Source organism: Anabrus simplex, chromosome 1 (genome assembly GCF_040414725.1).
Source record: "Anabrus simplex isolate iqAnaSimp1 chromosome 1, ASM4041472v1, whole genome shotgun sequence".
Classification (NCBI taxonomy): domain Eukaryota; kingdom Metazoa; phylum Arthropoda; class Insecta; order Orthoptera; family Tettigoniidae; genus Anabrus; species Anabrus simplex.
In genome coordinates this window covers 366,799,716-366,819,392 of record NC_090265.1, presented here as the reverse complement: position 1 = coordinate 366,819,392, position 19,677 = coordinate 366,799,716, and the positions used below count along the sequence as shown (strand labels likewise).

Below are 19,677 nucleotides of genomic sequence, written 5' to 3'. Positions count from 1 at the left end.
TAAAAATAAACGTGCTACGCATGAAGGGGACGTACAAAAACGGATGGCATGAAAAATGTTAAGACAGATAATAATAATAATTGCGTTTGGTATCCGGAGAGGCCTTGTGCAGGTCTTTCGAAATGATGCCATAAAAGCGACCTAGGATGAATTCTAATGAGGAAGACCTCACAATCACCCCGCCCCGATCCAGAATGCAAGAAAATCGGATTGTCTAGAAATTCGCCGTAATTCTGTAACACAGACACAAATAACAGATATTGTACCAGGAACACTGGTCCAAAATGAAGTCCCCGCACTTCGAACTTGAATTACACTGCGCGCCAACTCAACAGCTAGGTGCAGCATGCATTCCGTATGGGACGTGGAGCTACCTCGCCTTGTGACAGAAAGATTGCATTAGCCAGAGAACACTCGAAATGTTCAATGGCTAATAACTTTCCTTAGGATAATAATTAAATTGTGAGAATAACATCATCGTGTAACCAAATGTTTTGTCCCCATTTCCATGAAGTTTGGTGTAAATCCGACGAAAGCTAAAGAAGATATTCAATGAAATACAATTACTGCTATCCTCACGATTTGAGTATATATGGTGGGCTAATTCCCTTTACTTTTACTTTTAATTGAAAACTTGACAGTGTTCTCGTCAATCAATCAATCAATCAATCAATCAATCAATCAATCAATCAATCAATCAATCAATCAATCAATCAATCAATCAATCAATCAATCAATCAATCAATCAATCAATCAATCAATCAATCAATCAATCAATCAATCAATCAATCAATCAATCAATCAATCAATCAATCAATCAATCAATCAATCAATCAATCAATCAATCAATCAATCAATCAATCACTACTGATCTGCATTTAGGGCAGTCGCCCAGGTGGCAGATTCCCTATCTGTTGTTTTCCTAGCCTTTTCTTAAATGATTGCAAAGAAATTAGCAGATCAATGTGCCGAGTACCACGGTCGAACCCGGTCGGTCGGCTCGTGGCAGTCGCGATGTAGTCTACGACTTTCGTCAACTGTCGAATGACTGTTTAATTTTTTCGCGTTAAGGAACTTTGTCTCAACGGTGTTGAAAGTGGACTTATAAATTTTCTTCGGTATTTCATTTCGTGAGTGATAGAACTTTTACTCAAACTGAGAGCAGTATAATACAACTTATGCTTAGCCGACATTAACATTGACAGGTGACTGATTAATTATTTCGGATGAGTGTTTTAAGACTTATGTTTAGTTTCCGAGTGCTCATATTTCAAAGTGAATGAGACGTTCTGAACAGTGATAGACTTTTGAAAGGTGATTGTATTTCGTCAAGAGACTGAAATATTTCGACAGCTTTCTTTGATATAATAGTGCTATAAGACTTAGAATTTCTCAAGTATCGAACACAGACAGGTGATTGAATATAAAGTTAGCTTAAACTCTGTAACTACGTCACCGGACTTGCAATTTTCTCGTGTGTAAATGATTCTCAAACACTTGAAAATATGTTCTTAAGTGATAAACTGCGAATTGTATATTTGAACTTATATTTATCAACTTCACGAGCGATCGAACCAAGGACTGTTAACGAACAGAGTCTGTTTCAACTTATTGTCAATTAACACAGGTGAACACGTAAAATATTTTCGTTTCCATCCGATCAAAGTGATTGCCTTCAAAACTATGTAAAATTTAGGAATATTTTTCAAGTGAAAATCTTCAACTTATTCCAAGTGTCACGTTCTTCGTACTAGGTCGATATCATTGACATTCGACGCTACGAAGTGACTATTTATTTTGCGAGTTCGATTTTATTGACATTCGACTCCACTTACTTACCTTTCAAGTGTTATGGCTGAATTGCATGGTAGATTTTATTGACATTCGGCCGCATAGAATTCACTTCAAATTATTAGTTTCAGAACACGGGGTAGATTCTAGTGGCATTCTATCGTGTGATAGTTATTGATTCATTCTTCGAGTAGGCGATTTCTAGATGTTATAAACCTTTCTTATGATCATTATTATATCTCTTTCTCATCTGTGCAGAAGCCGCTTTTCAAATTAATACGTCCAGGGCATAAGCGCGTGTATTCACGTGTATCCTGTACGTGACCAATCTCGACGCCCATACTACCAGAACTTCTAGACCATCTAGACCTTCTAGAAATTTCGGACCATCCAGAACGTCTAGAATTTACATCGAGGAAGGAATCGGATTTCAACGAACGTCGCCAGCCGTAGGACAAGGAAAAGACACTTTTCAGTACTTCTTCTGTACAGAGGCGATATGGAACTTGAATTTTTGTTAATAAACTCTGTTTTCTTTGAATCAGACATTATTTCAACAAACCTCTCTCCCTCTGTAGCACTCCATTTCTGTATCGTACACGCTCTGCGTTGAATCTTATGTTGTTCTAGCCCAAGTACAGCATTTACGGTTAAAATATACTGTTATAGATTGAGATGTATCCTTACAGGAAGAATGTCTTTCTTATTTTTTAATGCAAATAAATAATTACGCTAAATTTAATTCATTATTCTACCCGGAATTACGGGTGACCTGAAGGATCCAGAATACTACACAAAATTTTCTCATTAACGGCCTATAGATCCAGGTAATATTAGATTAGGAAATGAAGTCTTACAGGAAGTAGATCAATATTGTTACTTGGATAGTAAAATAACTAACTATGGCAGAAGTAAGAAGGATTTAAAATGTGGATTAGCACGAGCAAGGAAGGACTTTCTTTAGAAAAGAAATCTGCTCACTGCAAACATTGATATAGGAATGAAAAATATGTTTTCGAAGACTTTCGTCTGGAGCGTGGCATTGTATGGAAAGTGAAATATGTACGATAACTAGCTCAGAAATAACGAATAGAAGCTTTAAAAATGTGGTATTACAGAATAATGCTGAAAGTGAGATGGATAGATTGAATCACGAAAGAAGAGGTACTGAATCGAATAGAAGAGAGGAGATCGATTTTGCTAAATTTAGCGAGAAGAAGAGATTGAATGATAGGACACATTTTGAGGCATTCAAGACTTGTTTGGTTAGTTTTTGAGAGAAGTGTAGGCGGTGAGAAATGTAAGGATAGACCATGGTAGGAATATGACGAGCAGATTAGAGCAAATGTACAAAGAAGCAGTTACGGTGAAATGAGAACGTTAGCATAGGGTAGGGTGGCAATGTAGAGCTGCATCAAACCATTCTATTGACTGATGATTTGACTAATCAGTTATTATGAATTAAGGTGTAATACTGTATACATAAAACAGAAAGATTTTAATTTGCTCTATTAGAGTGGATTAAATGAAGATGCATGTAGTTGTTTTTTCAAGATGCTGATTAATCCTTTGAGTACTGTGAGGCCAAGGTTGTGGATGACATCTGTGTTCATTCTGAGTCTCTTACAGAAGTCGGCGAAGAAACACGTAATCATGCCCTGGTTTCAAGCATGAGTACAAAATCTTCGAGTTTTCTGAGGTGGTATTTATTAGCATAGTAGGAGATGCACAGTTTGTTCATATTCGTTTTCCTCATTGTCGACTTCTTCTGACTGTGTCGCAACTGTCTCGAATCAGACGGTTCTTTTTTCTCGAAGAAGATGATGTCTATTCGACGAGTGCTGTCAGTTGTTAAAATGGTGTGAATTTCCTCATGAACGACGATGCCAGAATCTTTCAAGCTCTTGACCATGATGGAACGAATGCTGTAGTGTCTGGAATTACCTAGAGTTTCATTGTGTATGCAGTGTTCCAGAACATGCGGGAGGGCATCCGTCTCTTTCAGGCAATGTTGACAATGGTTACTATCATAGCACCTGCCTGGAATAACTCGAATTGCTGCTACGTTGCTAACCAACTTGAGTCCATCGCACTATTCACTTCTAGTGAGCCCTTTGTGGTTTCGGACCCTTTTCTTAGCTTAACTGTATTTATATCTGGGAGAGATGGCACCATTTGTCATATACTGCGTCCCTAAGACCATTGCTTACGTTTCTAAGATCTAGGAAGTTTATATATTTACGGTAAAATGTTTTTGCTGTATTGCACAGATATCACCAAACAAGAGTTTACGCCAAACTCAAGTGAGACATGCATAGTTATCTGACGGGAAGTCAGGATATATCCCGTAATAACCCTACCGATCCTACCCATTTGAGAGAGCTGCTGTTCTCTTCAACAAGAAGTTATTATGAAATAGCCTCATTATCATAAAAGAACATCATAGCAGCTGCTGAAAATTATTTCCACTTCCGTTTATGCTGACCTGGCATCTGTCACTACTGTGATTCGCGTCATACTTTTGCAATGAATAAGTCACAAGGACAAGGTTTATTTAAATTTGGGATAAATCTCTCCACTCCAGTGTTCAGTCACGGACAGTTGTATGTAGCTTTCTGAAGAGTACACAGATCTATAGGCGTAAAAGTATAATTTTCATCTGTAGCTACACAACACGATATGGTTTGTAAGGAAATACTAAAATATCTGTTATGATTACATTCAAACACCGTATAAGTAATATGTCAAGTGTAACTTATATTCATAAGATCTATTTAAAATTTCCAGGTACTTCTTAGAAATTACGACTGTTGACCTTGTATAAGGTGTTTTCAATATGATACATTAATATTTTCATTTCATACTTTCAACTACTAAATACAGAGTAATTTAGACTGTCGAAGAAAGGCTTACATACTAGTACCAAAAGCAAATTGCAGGAAAATGTTCTAAGTTCGCTTGTAAACTCCAAAGCATTATACGGGGCATAAGAATGAAGCAGATAAGAACGCATTAAAGAACTAAGATGTACTAGATAACAAGTTCTTCAAAATAATAATGAGTCTACCAGAATATACAGCCAATAGTGGACTTAGAATTCCATGTTAAGGTATCACTACTGTATACAAGTGGATATAGCTAAAACGGAAGCAAAATATTGGTTAGATTAAATGTTGAATTTAGCATACCAACATCGGATGGTGCATCTACAAGACAATTACTGGGCGGAAACCAAATTATAAAGGGAATGGGAGGATTCTGGGATAAAGAGATTCAGAACGAAGGGAAGAAGCTGAGTAAGAAAGTAGCTATTCGAGTGGAAAATCCTGAGAATCAGATGATGTATGTTGTATGTTGGGTATTCAGCCCGAAGGCTGGTTTGACCCTCCACAGTTCCGCCAACAGCTGTCATAAATACCCTAGGCGTCGCTGAATAGGCATACTATGGAAATGAGGAGTGAGGTAGTTTCCCGTTGCTTTCCTCACCGAGCCAGAAGTTGTTATTAAATATCAGTCTGCCAAGCCCACTGAAATGCATGCACTAACCGAACCTATGAGTGATATTTTCACACCATTCATAGCAGGGGCTGGCTGCATAAGAAATGGTATTAGTAGCATCGCTCACACCTCAGTCACTTTCATTTGTCAAAGCCAAGGATGAGACTGAGACAGGGCAATGAAAGTAACAAATTTATTCTAGCCCATACTAGAAGACATAGTGCACTGTAAACACTACATCTTGCCAGCAAAGGCAAAATCAGATGATAATATCAGAATGAACGACTAAAAGAAAATTACAAGAATTCTCTGACATTAGTAAAATGGTATCAATAAAGAAAGATTTACAAATAGTGAAGTAAGAGTTATGGTGTGGTGGCTAATAGGTATCTACAAGAATAAGGAGCAAAGAGAGGAAAAGAGAATTGTTGTCTTTTATCTGGGGAAATAATGTAATAAACATATCTGATGAGGGTATGTAGGGAGACAGGGTTACTTAGTGTCAAATATCTGAGTAGTGATTTGAATGCTAAATTAGAAAGAATTTCATACAACTATAAAATTATTAAGCAAAGAGTGGATCATATCATTTGACAGCAAATTTTTTCATTAAAAGTACGTGACAAAAGAAGATAAGAGAGAATGAAGTAAGCACTAATTCAACTATTGAATGGTAGGATATAATCGTATCGTTCAAGATTACATGACTTGTTTTTAACAACTAGGACGGAAAAAACAGTGACATTTGGGAAACGGGTGTTAGCATATAATATAGTAATAGAACAGATAACTGCAATATAGGAAATAAAATCATGTATTTAAAAACGGATTACAATAAACGAGTATTCTCTCCCCAGCGTCAGCTGACCTGGAACTAGGGTATGGGTGTTATAGAGAATTCTATTCTGTTGGTGTGCACATAATCAGAGTGACATCCTCAGCTTTATTGATTGGCTTTATTGACCTGATCCGAGGTAGCTCCCAATCGTCCTCATAAAGCCAAGAGAACTTAGTTCGAGCCCTCAGAGGAGTATTATTGACACCTTGGACAAGCCGAGAATGGAACTCTGGCATCCTATGTAGGAGGCAAACTAACCCCCACAATGAAACGGGTTATTTATTTATTTATTTATTTATTTATTTATTTATTTATTTATTTATTTATTTATTTATTTATTTATTTATTTATTTATTTTTAGCCTGTTTATTTATTTAGCTTATGTCACTACTAAGCAATTGTCTCGTATGATTTTGTACAGAGCAGCATATCTGTTGGTAGCATCGGCTTGCCCACATCCGATATTATATTATTCTAATTAAGAACGACATAATTTTTAGTGCGTACGAATACCTTACAGCCCACCTCTGAATTTATAACCGACGTCGGACATATTCGTTTAAAATAATGATTTTTGTTAAAGTTACCCTCATGCTGTACTCGTTGAACGAAATTACGATTTGATGGGTGGCTCAATTATTCCAGCTGGCTGAATCTAGTAATTACAGTCCTGTAAACATGAGCACTGATGTAACCGGTAACGTACAAGTTACATATTAATTAAAATAAATTTCAAATTTCAGTTTAATGTTCGTTATAACCTGGATAATTTTCCTGATCCAAGGTAGTGAGGAAAATCATGTTTTCCCTACTGCTCCGAGGATATAGCAAAATGCGTACTTTGTCAGACACAACTTCGCAAACGCCGATCTCAGTGCACGTTGGGAGTATTTCTGTTTTCAAGATATCAAGTTCGATCTTGGATGATATATGTGTTATTTGAGGGTGTCTGAATGCTATAACTAACGTTGGTTTCTGGAACGTACGTGGGGCACATCTCCGACAGTGCGGCATCTCTAAAATTGAAAGAATGTTCTGGTGCGGTTAGGGTCGTGCAGCTGTGCGTTTATATTCAGGAGATGTGTCTGAACCCCACTGTGTCAGCAGCCCCGAAGATACTTTTCCGTGGTTTCCTATTTTCACACCAGGAAAATTCTGGGGCTGTACCTTATTTAAGGCCACTGCCGTTTTCTTCCCACTCCTATCCTATCCCATCGTCGCTACAAGAACTACCTGTCGGTGCGACGTAAAGTAAATTGTAAAAAAAAAAAAAAAAAAAAAGAACGAATCGAATGTTCTAATTATTATTCCTCGCCTATACTTAAACGAGCATATAAATGCATATTACCGACACAGAAGACATGTAATAGTCTAAGAGTGTTTCGTACCACTAACTAATTTGATGGTATATGGAGACATTGAGGAGTCGGATTTGTCTCGCAGGAGTTCTTTTACGTGCGAGTAAATATAATGGCGTATTTGAGCACCATCAAATACCACCGTACTGAGCCGGGATTAAACTCGTCAGCTTGGCCTCAGAAGGACAGCGCTCTACCATCTAAGCCACTCAGTTCGGCTGCAAAGAAGAGCTTGCAGTAATTATTTTATCACTTGGTCGAATCTGTCTTGTAATTTGTAATACGCTCAAGGTTGCGGGACTGATTTCTGATGTAAAACAGCGCTTAAACACGAGAGACCCATTATTCTAATTCTGACACTTGGTCGTAGCGTAGGAAGTATAGCAATTGAAGAAAAGTTACTTGTGTTTTATGATGATGATGATGATGATGATGGTGATTATTATTATTATTATTATTATTATTATTATTATTATTATTATTATTATTATTATTATTATTATTATTATTATTATTGTGGGACATGTAAAATAACTTCCTCATGATTGTTCTTTATTGAATTTCTGTCACTCCAGTACTTCCTCATCCTTTCATTGTGTTCTTTTCTATTTTTATCCCTGCAGACAGTTGCACGCTTTCTGTATTTTTCCTGAAAACCCTTAATTTTCTAAACCTACTGCAAAATGTTAGACTGTCCATAATTTCTGCTTTCGTAATCCTCATTTCTATTCCTTTTGCACAGTGATGAACCAATTTATTTGTATTTTGGGATTTTTGAAAAACTGGTCAAATATTTTGTTAGGTCTTTTTCTAGGTTTATTTGGACCGAGTGTCCACAAGTAATTCCTTGTTTACTGAGGGCATCTGATCATTTTTAAGTTTGGCTGTACACTTCTTTGTTTAATAATTCTAACAAGACTGAATTGTAAACAGGTTCAGATCGCAATGAGCCTAACCAAGCTGGGTTTGCCTAGATAAACACATAGACTCATAGATTACAGCACGTAGGACTGATTGAGCCGAATGAGCTTGGAATATGTTTGAGCTAAGTCACAGCAAGGAAGGAGACGAAGTCGAGCAGCTCGTCTCCTTTCTCCCAAGTCTCCCCAGCCCAAACTTTGCAACATTTTCGTAACACTACTCTTTATCGGAAATCACCCAGAACAAATCGAGCTGCTTTTCTTTGGATTTTATCCAGTTATTGTTTCAAGTAATCCTGGTGAAGGTCTCATACATTGGAACCATACTCTAGTTGGGGGTCTTACCAGAGACCTACATGCCCTCTCCTTTACATCCTTACTACAACCCCTAAATACCCTCAACAACCATTTACAGTCATATTTATGTGATTACCCCAACGAAGATTTTTCCTTATATAAACACTTAGGTACTTACAATGATCCCCAGAAGGAACTTTCACCCCATCAACGCAGTAATTAAAACTGAGAGAACTTTTCCTATTTCCGAAACTCACAACCTGACTTTTATCCCCGTTTATCATCATACCATTGCCTACTGTCCATCTCACAAAATTATCGAGGTCATTTTGGAGTCGCTCACAATCTTGTTAATTATTTATTACTCTGTACAGAATTACATCTGAGAAAAGCCTTATCTCTGATTCCACTTCTTTACACATATCATTGATATATATAAGAAAACATAAAGGTCCAATAATACTGCCTTCAGGAATTTCCCTCTTAATTATTACAGGGTCAGATAAAGATTCACCTACTCTAATTCTCAGAGTTGTATTTTCTAGAAATATAGCCACCCATTCAGTCACTCTTTTGTGTAGTCCAATTGCACTTATTTTTGCCAGTAGTCTCTCATGATCTACCCTATCAAATGCCTTAGATAAGTCAATCGCGATACAGTCCATTTAACTTCCTGAATCCAGGATATCTGCTATACCTTTCTGGAATTCTGAAACTTGAGCTTCAGTGGAATAATCTTTCCTAAACCCAAACTGCCTTCTATAAAACCAGTTATTAATCTCACAAACATGTCTAATATAATTAGAAAGAATGCTTTCTCAATGCGTACATGAAATGCATGTCAAACTGACTGGCCTGTAATTTTCAGCTTTATTACTATCACCCTTCCCTTTATACACAGCGGCTCCTATAGCAACTCTCCATTCATTTAGTATAGCTCCTTCCTTCATGAAAACAATAATCAAGTAAGTACTTCAGATATGGCACCATATCCCAACCCTTTGTTTTTAGTATATCCCCCGAAACCTCAGCAATTCCAGCCGCCTTTCCAGTTTTCAACTTTTGTATCTTACTGTAAATGTCATTGTTATCATAGATAAATTTTAACAGTTCTTTAGTATTTTTTTGCCATTTTGCTTTACGTCGCACCGACACAGATAGGTCTTATGGCGACGATGGGACAGGAAATGCCTAGGAATGGGAAGGAATCGGCCGTGGCCTTAATTAAGGTGCAGCCCCAGCATTTGCCTGGTGTGAAAATGGGAAGCAACGGAAAACCATCTTCAGGACTGCCGACAGTGGGGTTAGAACCCACTATCTCCCGGATGCGAGCTCACAGTTGTGCGCTCCTAACCGAACGAACGACTCGCCCTGTTCCTTTAGTATTATCACCTCCTCTATCTGGACATTATCCTTGTAACTAACAATCTTTGCATACTGGTGACTAAATACTTCTGCCTTTTGAAGATCCTCGCAAACAAACTCCCCTTGTTCGTTAATGATTCCTGGAATGTCCTTCTTGGAAACTGTTTCTGCCTTAAAGTACCTATATATACTCTTCCATTTTTCACTAAAATTTGTATGACCGTCGATTATGCTTGCCAGCATGTTATCTCTAGCTGACTTCTTTGCTAGATTCAATTTCCTAGTAAGTTCCTTCAAGTTCTCCTTACTTCCACAGCCATTTCTAACTCCATTTCTACCGAGCTCGATAGCGGCAGTCCCTTAAGTGCGGTCAGTATCCAGTAATCGAGAGATAGTGGGTTCGAGCCCCACTGTCGGCAGCCCTGAAGATGGTTTTCCGTGGTTTCCCATTTTCACACAAGGCAAATGCCGGGGATGTACCTTAATTAAGGCCACGGGCGCTTCCTTCCACTTCCTAGGCCTTTCCTCTCCCATCGTCGCCATAAAACCTATCTGTGTCGGTGCGACGTAAAGCAAAATAGCAAAAAAAAAAAAAAAAAAAGAAACCTCTATTTCTTTCCAGCCTGCACCTCGTTCTTAGTCTCCTTACTTATCTGTTATAATATAGTGGATCTTTACCATTCCTTACCACATTTAAAGGCTCAAACCTATTTTCACATTCTTCAACATTTGCTTAAACCCATCCCAGAGTCTGTTTACATTTTTATTTACCGTTTTCCACCGATCATGGTTACTTTTTAAAAACTCTCTCATGCCTGTTTTATCGGTCATGTAAAGCCCAGCTGTGAAGTATATGAGCACAAAACACGAACTACTCTGTGAGCTAGATCAAAGCCACTGCGGGGCAAGTGTTGTGCTTGAGGTCAAGTCGCTGTGACCACCACTACACTGGAAAGTAATTAGTTACTCCTTCATCTTGTTCAGCAAGTACGGAGTCGTGTATTAACCGCGCTACATTTAGCTTCACTTCACTGCAGAGGGAAACAGACGAAGTTATACTTGTTTTAGGAAATAGAAATTATAAGTAAAGGTACGTGTGGCCTTTTCAATGAAAATGGACCTGTCTTGTTAACCTTCAAATCCTCTTATATCGTCCAGTTGATGGAATGCTTTTAGGTAGAGTTAACAGTTGTTATCCTGACGTTAACAACTTTTGGTGTCATTGTTGAATAAAATATATTTCCGAACGTGTGGTGCAACTCAAAATTATATACGTAAAAAAAAGTTAGTTTCCATAAAATGAATCAATTCCGACAAATTGTATGGTGAAAAGTTTTTCTTATTTATGTTCACAGAGTCATTCTCACATTTGGCAGAGACTGTATACTGTTGTAGGCAGAAAAAAGTCGTATGTAACATCTGTAACGGTTTTGTACCATGTGTACCATTCTAGTCTGATATGGGACGATTGAAGTGTTGAATTAGTAAGCAAAGAAGGACAAGGTTTAGGCTAACTGCGTTAAGCTTCAAGCAGAATTATACAGCATTGTCACAAGACTTTACTCAGCACTCTAGCGTGCTGGTTTGAAGTGCTGCCAAGCAAGGTCAGAAAGCAATGTTTACGTTTCAGATAGCACAGAGCACAGGGGAGGGCTGCCTGGCCGAGGCGGTAAAGGCGTGCTCGGTTCGCCTGGAAGGACATGGGTTGGAATCCCCGTCAGGAAGTCGTAAAATTTAAGAAACGAGATTTCCACTTCCGGAGGTGCCTTGAAAAGGGCACAATATGAACCTGAGATTCACTCAGCCTACACCAAAAATGAGTACCAGGTTAATTCCTGGGGGCAAAGGCGGCCGTAGAGCTAACCACTCTACCCCATTAAGTGCCGAGGTTAAGGATGGTGGAAGCCTTTACCTTCCACCCCTCCAAGGGCCTTCATGGTCTGTACGGAGATGGCTTTGCTTTGATTTGCTTCTTTTTTTTTGAGACCACAGGGGATTGCTAAGGCGGGAAAGGTGGGTCAGGTAAACTGTAACGGAACAATATTAAAAAGGGCTCGGTCTTCATTGCGATTATGTCAATATGCTGAAGTAATGTCCACGAGGGCTATTTTTTCTCAAAAAAGGAATTTAGATTAAAATAATATTCCCTCGTATTAAAATGCAGGGAAAACGCCTATTAAAACAATATATTAACAAGAAAATGATCTCTTTGAACGCGAGAGAAGATGAGCAACAGGTACCAGTACTGTCTTACTATGCAAGCTGTCAAAGAAGAATTCCAATTCAACAGCATTTAACAAATTATTTAGCACTATTGTCGCGACCACCAAATTAGGCGGGTCAGAGAAATTACGCTGTTGCCAAGGTTATGTAGCAACTGGCAAAGAAATGTCCAACTGAACACATCATTTCGGAGCTGTTACTTCATACAATGTTTAAAAACAAATTATACTACAAGCTTCAGAAAAGACTGCTGATTTCAGTGGTATAACTGTTCTTCATATAGACCACTTTAAATAATTATAAAAAATAAAATCTTGAACGAGTAAATTTAAATCCGTAGAATCATGTATTGAAAAATTCAGTAAGCGGCCAATATTTTATTTCTTCAGCCAATAAAATTTTGTCTGCGGGAAAAATGTACAAAACTGCCCGACTTATACTTTTTTCTGAAACATATTTCCGTGAGTCTTGTAGTTTTCCTGGAAAATGGCTCGGAAAGCGAACATCTAAACGTCGCTAGCTGAGGCAGTTCGGAGTGCGCGCGCCAGCACAATCTACAGGACGCCATAAATACTTTCGAATTACATATTAATCTGTATCAGTTTTATTACATTATAACTTTACATTTGAATACTGTATATTGGACTGAGTAACATAGAAAAATGACTATTTTAAGAATAGCTTTACATTAATTTACAATGAATTAAGAATCGGTTTCTAGCTACAAGGCAGTCTAAGATTTCCTAGTCACTGTCATCACTCATCTCTCTCTCTGTCGAGTCGTCATTTACACTCATGATGAATGGTTCCATTCTTTCGTCCCTTACTATTTCCTTGGCCCAATCGTCTGCTGAAGATTTTCCGGACGATTGAAACACATTTCCCAATCTGCAGCAGTCACACGGTCCATGGCTTCTGATGTGAATTTTTCTACGTCCTTTATTTTGAATGTCTCGTTCCTCTCTGCCACTTCTCTCTTGACTTGAGTCCAAATAAATTCAATTGGGTTGTATTGGCAGTGGTAGGGTGGCAACCTTACTACCTCATGGACCCAAGAGATAGCTAATTCACCAAGTTTTTCCTTGGAAATGAAAGTATTTTTTGGTTGGGTGAATATTTCTCTTCATTTCTCTGGACTGAACGAAGGCTAACATTACACACTGTTGCAGTCAATCTTTGGCTTTTCTTGAAGTTCACAGTCTGCAAAATATTTGATTCGGCGAACTTCTGCACGTATTGCAATACATTCACTATTACAGATTTTGTCTGGCTGGCTAAATCCTTCTTCTTAAGCCCTTCCAACCGACGACGCTTCAGAGGAATTTGTTCGTTTCTCGCACTTCGTCCTCTTCAGATGATAGACCCGAAGAAACACCAGGCTGAACACATTCACTATCCATCTTTAACAGCACTTACGGAGCTAGCTCATTAGCTACATAACAGGGAATGACTCGGGTTAAAGTGGCCTGTGGCGGATGGGCTTCAACTAGACAGCACTGCACGATCTGCGTTGCCAATCCGTTCCCAGAGGTAAGCGACTGTCGACCATCTGTCGCTTCGCCGTTCCCATATCTGACGACAGCGCAGTTTTCCTCATCCGCCTAATTTGGTAGCCGCGACAATAGCGCAGTTTAGGTTTCGTAACTACTAAAGCCTAAAAACTCCAAAGGGGAATGAGTTAAAGAGTTTAAACAGGCCGGGGGTGAGAGGGGTATCCATGAAATCTTGAACGAAGGAAACGTTTCCAAAGTAATACGAAATTAAAAGGCAAAATCTCTCAGTTCGGGACGACCTGAAAGAACAAATAATGAATCACTTCAAAAGTTTCTGAATTTATGCTAAAATAAGTTTCGGCATTTTACAGTTCTAATCCGGCTTGGACAAGGGGTTTAAACAATCCACACTTACAGTAGATATGGAGCCTAAACAAAAGATTATCCTAGGCAGCAGATACGCTTAGTATTCATAGTAGTTCATTCTCAAAGTTCTTTCTTTCTTTCTTTCTTTCTTTCTTTCTTTCTTTCTTTCTTTGAAGCAGGCACAGTCTGAAGCCGAGATTCTGTATTTCTTTGACTTGAACTAGTTCATTCGATACCGATCGTCACATTGAGTCGTTCAAATGACCTACTTCAAATGAACGAGGTGGTTCATGAGGTGATGTCATAAAAACAGCTATCGCGACACTTCGTTCAAAGGAACGAGTTAGTTTATAATGAGCACGAGCAGAAAATAGCTACCCAACGCACAGTGCCGCCACCAGCCTGTCTAAGTGAAGAAATTGTATCTACGAGGGACGGAGAGACAGATAAGCATTCTAATTTTGTATAACTCCTTCTCTCCCAGTTGAGAAGTGTGAAAGGAGAAGTGCTGTCATGTGTCCATGAACACGGCACGCCATTGACCATTCGCGTGCGAGCTTATTTTGTCATTCAAATGAACAAGGTAGTTCATTTGTGCTGTCCTCATGGAAACAGCTCTCGCGGCACTTCGTTCGATGAACGAAGTCGTTCAAATGAACGGGGTAATTTATTATGAGCTATCTTAGCAACAGAACTAGCGACACGAACTATTACGTACATTTTACAATAGATAGTGCTTGCTTAGGTCTTCTCTCTTTCTCTCTCTCATTGTCAATCCGAAGACTGGTCGGCAGTTATTCTTCTCCTCTACTCCTCTCTGTTCTCTGATAGTCTCTTCATTCTTTCGTATGATTCTGCTCCTATATCTCCTTAAAACTGTTTCATGTATTGTAATCTGGATCTTCCTCTGCCTCTTTTGCCTTGTTCCATTCCTTCCATAACATTCATTACAAAGTCGTTGTACCTATACAGATGTCCTATTAACTGGTCTCTTCTCTTCATTATTGTTTTAAACGGGGCTCTATTTTCAGCAACTCTTCTAAGTAAGAACTTCTTCATTTGTCAGCCTTGCCATCTACGAGATTTCCTGCATTCTCATCCAACACCACTCAAATGCTTCTAGTCTTCTCTTATTGCATGTGCCAAGTGTCCAAGTTTCTGAGCCGTACAGCGCCACACTCCAGACATAGCATTTTATAAATACCTTTTGGTCGCTGCATTTAAGTTCCTCGATGTAAAACGCACCCGTTTGTTGTTGATTGAAGGCTATTTTTGCTTGCGCAATTCTGCTTTTTATGTCTGCTGAATTTCTTCTGTCTGATGTGATTTTGCTTCCTAAATAGGTAGACGTATTAACTTGTTTCGGTGGTACATCGTTAACCCTAATGCCAGTTGTAATTTCCTGGCGGGTGAACACCTTGATTTCTGCCTTCTCTGTGTTGATTTTCATTTTATACTTTTTTCGCAGGATCTTATTCATTCCTGTTGACGCATTTTGAAGATTTTATTCATTCTCTTCAATGATAGCTATTCGTCAGCAAACCTTATCGTTTTAATTTGTGCTCCATTGATCGTAATTCCTTCCATATCCTGTTTACATTCCTTAATTCTCTTTTCTATATACAAGTTTAACAGCACTAGTGATAAATTTCATCTTCGGCGCACTCCTTTCTTCTTTATGTATGCCTCCAGTGGTTCATCCTTTATATTTATAATGCCTCTTTTATTTTTGTACAATTCATGTACTGTCTCTGAAATCTAGACCAACATTAGTCATAACGTTCATCAACACATTCCAATTCACATTATCGAAGGCTTTCCCCAAGTCCACAAATGCAACAAACAGCATTCTTTTTAGGTCCACCGGGCGAGTTGGCGTGCGGTAAGGGTCGCGCAGCTGTGAGCTTGCATCTGGGAGATAGTGGGTTCGAACCCCACTGTCGGCAGCTCTGAAGATGGTTTTCCGTGCTTTCCCCATTTTCACACCAGGCAAATGCTGGGGCTGTACCTTAATTAAGGCCACGGCCGCTTCCTTCCCACTCCTAGGCCTTTCCTGTCTCATCGTTGCCATAAGACCTATCTGTGTCGGTGCGACGTAAAGCAAATAGCAAAAAAAAAAAAAAAATTAGGTCCAGTATTTTATCGGCAATCTGTCTTAACATTAAAATAGCCTCCCTTGTTCCTCTTTTCCGTCTAAATCTAAACTGATCTTCATCTAAATTCTGTTCACTTTTGCATTTTGTTGTTAGACCTTCGTTCTTCCTTAATATGAATGACATATCATATAGTTTTCGATGACACGCCACCTCTTACGCTGTTTAAAGCTCGGCGGTTCGAGGGGCGTATAAATAAGCTGTTTGAGAGAGAAGAAGCTATTTACCGACTTTATCGACGAAACGAAATTCCTCTAAGAAGATAATTATCATTTTTAGCTGTTAAAGAGCTGGGGCTGTGGAAACGTCCTGTATATAAGGAATGTTCCTGAACAGCTAATTAATATTACAATGTTAGATGTAATTCTTTTCAGGTGTTTTGCTCTATAAAAGCAGTGTTTTTACTTAAGCCTGACACTACAATCATCAGAGTGGGATGTGTCAGGCTCTACCCACTGGCAGTAGGAAGTATGCAGGTGAATTTTTCAGAAGCCCGTTTACTTTCGATATGCTCTATTGATGTATACATTTCCATTAATATTACAATGCATTAAGGAGAGTTTTTTTTTGCTAGTGGCTTTACGCCGCACAGACACAGATAGGTCTTATGGCGACAATGGAATAGGAAAAGCCTAGGAGTTGGAAGGAAGAGGCCGTGACTTTAACTAAGGTACAACCCCATTATTTGCCTGGTGTAAAAGTGGGAAACCACGGAAAATCTTCTTCATGGCTGCCGACAGTGAGATTTGAACCCACTATCTCCCAGATGAAAGCTCACAGAAGGTATGTTTTGACTTAAATTATGAACTTCTATAGTTTTATGTCCATCACCACCTAATTTTAAACACAACTGCATACATCTCATTAGACATCATTCATTACACATGGGGCAGTACAGACAGTGATCGAGAATAGGAATCGTCTCACAAGAAAAAGGGTTGATCAGCTATTACATCTGAACAGTAATATCTCAACTGTTTAACGGCCCCCCATTTACTGTTACGGTTTCAAGGGACATCGAGGTGCCGAAATTCTGGCCCGCAGGAGTTCTTTTACGTGCCAGTAAATCTTCTGACAAGAGGCTGTCGTATTCGGACACCTTGAAATGTGTGACCATTTTCAATGTGGTGTGAACAATTTAACATATTTTGTTATTTGATTTGTTTATTCTTCTACGCCGATACACTCATCTTAAGATAACTTATGCGTACTGAATATAGTACTGTAGTCTCGCATCTAGTTATCGCCTGATAGTATGGTTTTGCTACTCATCTCCAAGTGCGTATGATTTCGTTGTGCCTCATCCTGTTGACATTGTATATTTTGAGTGTAGACGGAGTATTTATTTACCAGTGCCCGTGTATAATTCCCACAACTGCCGTGTATTGTAGAACGCTTGCAGTACGTGTCAGACTGAATACGTTTTTTTTTTTTTTCTTTTCGTAATGGAATCCCGAGTAACGGCATAGTTACCTACCTCGAATACGATATTGTTTGTTCATATTATGTCGGATGTTGTTTTAAGAGGTAAACCAGTGACATCGTGTGTATCGTGGACCGTATCTTGCATAGGACCGGACTCGAAATAACATGCACTCAGTTACATAGCTAGCAGGCAAGTACGACATTCTGTGAACTTGAAATTTCATCGTCGTCTTTCGGAGCGCCTAGCACGAGCAGAAAACTGCTGCCCGATGCACAGCGCCGCTGCCAGCCTGTAAGTGAAGACATGGTATCTACGAGAGACGAAGAGACTGATAAGCTTTCTAATTTTGTATAACTCCTCCTCTCTCAGTTGAGCAGGGTGAGAGATGTGCGGTCATGTGACCATTAACACGGCACGCCATTGGCCATTCGCATGCGAGCTTATTTTGTCGTTCAAATGAACGAGGTAGTTCATTTGTGCTGTCGTCATGGAAACAGCTCTCGCGGCACTTCGTCCAACGAACGAAGTCGTTCAAATGAACGAGGTAGTTTATTATGAGCTATCTTAGCAACAGCACTAGCGACGCGAGCTAGCACATACTGTACAATTCACAATAGGTGGTGCTTGCTTAGGTCTTCATCCTCCTCTAACATGCTGTATGCTCGCGTGAACAACCGGTTCAAAATAGTTGAACTAACACATACCAGTTCAAATAAACGAGCCGTTCAAATGAACTAGTTAGTTCATGAACGACCCAACTCTAGTTGCCGCCAGTTTCTCACGGACCGCTGTAGGTTATGAAGGATCTTCATGCGCCTTATCAAGAATCCGTAGAAGCAGGATTTGTAGTTCGGAGTAGTAAAAAGCTGAGGCGAGAACAGCCGCGGATGAGTAATTATTGCACATCAGGTGAGGAAACTACTTTCCGTGTGGGGATTTTAATCGAGTATTGTTTATTCCAACAGGCCCGTTAGCTCAGTTGGTTAGAGCGTGGTGCTAATAACGCGAAGGTCGTGGGTACGATCCCCCCACGGGCCAATGTTTTAGCCGGCCCCGTGGTGTAGGGGTAGCGTGCCTGCCTCCTACCCCGAGGCCCCGGGTTCGATTCCCGGCCAGGTCATTGATTTTTACCTGGACCTGATGGCTGGTTCGAGGTCCACTCAGCCTACGTGATTAGAATTGAGGAGCTATCTGACGGTGAGGTGGTGGCCCCGGTCTAGAAAGCCAAGAATAACGGCCGAGAGGATTCGTCGTGCTGACCACACGACACCTCATAATCTGCAGGCCTTCGGTTGAGCAGCGGTCGCTTGGTAGGCCAAGGCCCTTCAAGGGCTGTAGTGCCATGGGGTTTGGTTTGGTTTGGTTTGTTTATTCCTCTGGCTCGGGGACTGGGTATCTGCGTTCGTCTTAATACACGACTTCATCTACACACACCACTTCACACAACAAACCACCACAGAAATATATATATATTTGCTAGGGGCTTTACGTCGCACCGACACAGATAGGTCTTATGGCGACGATGGGATAGGAAAGGACAAGGAGTTGGAAGGAAGCGGCCGTGGCCTTAATTAAGGTACAGCCCCAGCATTTGCCTGTTGTGAAAATGGGAAACCACGGAAAACCATTTTCAGGGCTGCCGATAGTGGGATTCGAACCTACTATCTCCCGGATGCAAGCTCACAGCCGCGCGCCTCTACGCGCACGGCCAACTCGCCCGGTAACAGAAATATGTATAGGAATTACAACACTCAATATAAGGTTGGCATCAGGAAGGACTTTCGGGCGTAAAACTGGACCAAATCCACTTTGGTCTCAATCCCATATAACTGGGATAAAGGTTAGGAAGGAGAAGGTTTCAGCTTCTTGACTGAATGGTCATCATCGAGGGCTTCGTGACTGAGGGTTCTGAGCTCAATTACTGGCTGGATCGGGAATTTTAGCTGTGT

General features: G+C 39.7%; 1 non-coding gene across 1 annotated transcript; it reads left to right on the top strand.

Moving 5' to 3' along the window:
- Positions 1-18,692: 18,692 nt before the first annotated feature.
- On the top strand, positions 18,693-18,766 carry TRNAI-AAU (transfer RNA isoleucine (anticodon AAU)). The gene has a single exon. It is a non-coding gene; the product is annotated as a tRNA-Ile (tRNA).
- The last annotated feature ends 911 nt before the right edge of the window (positions 18,767-19,677 follow it).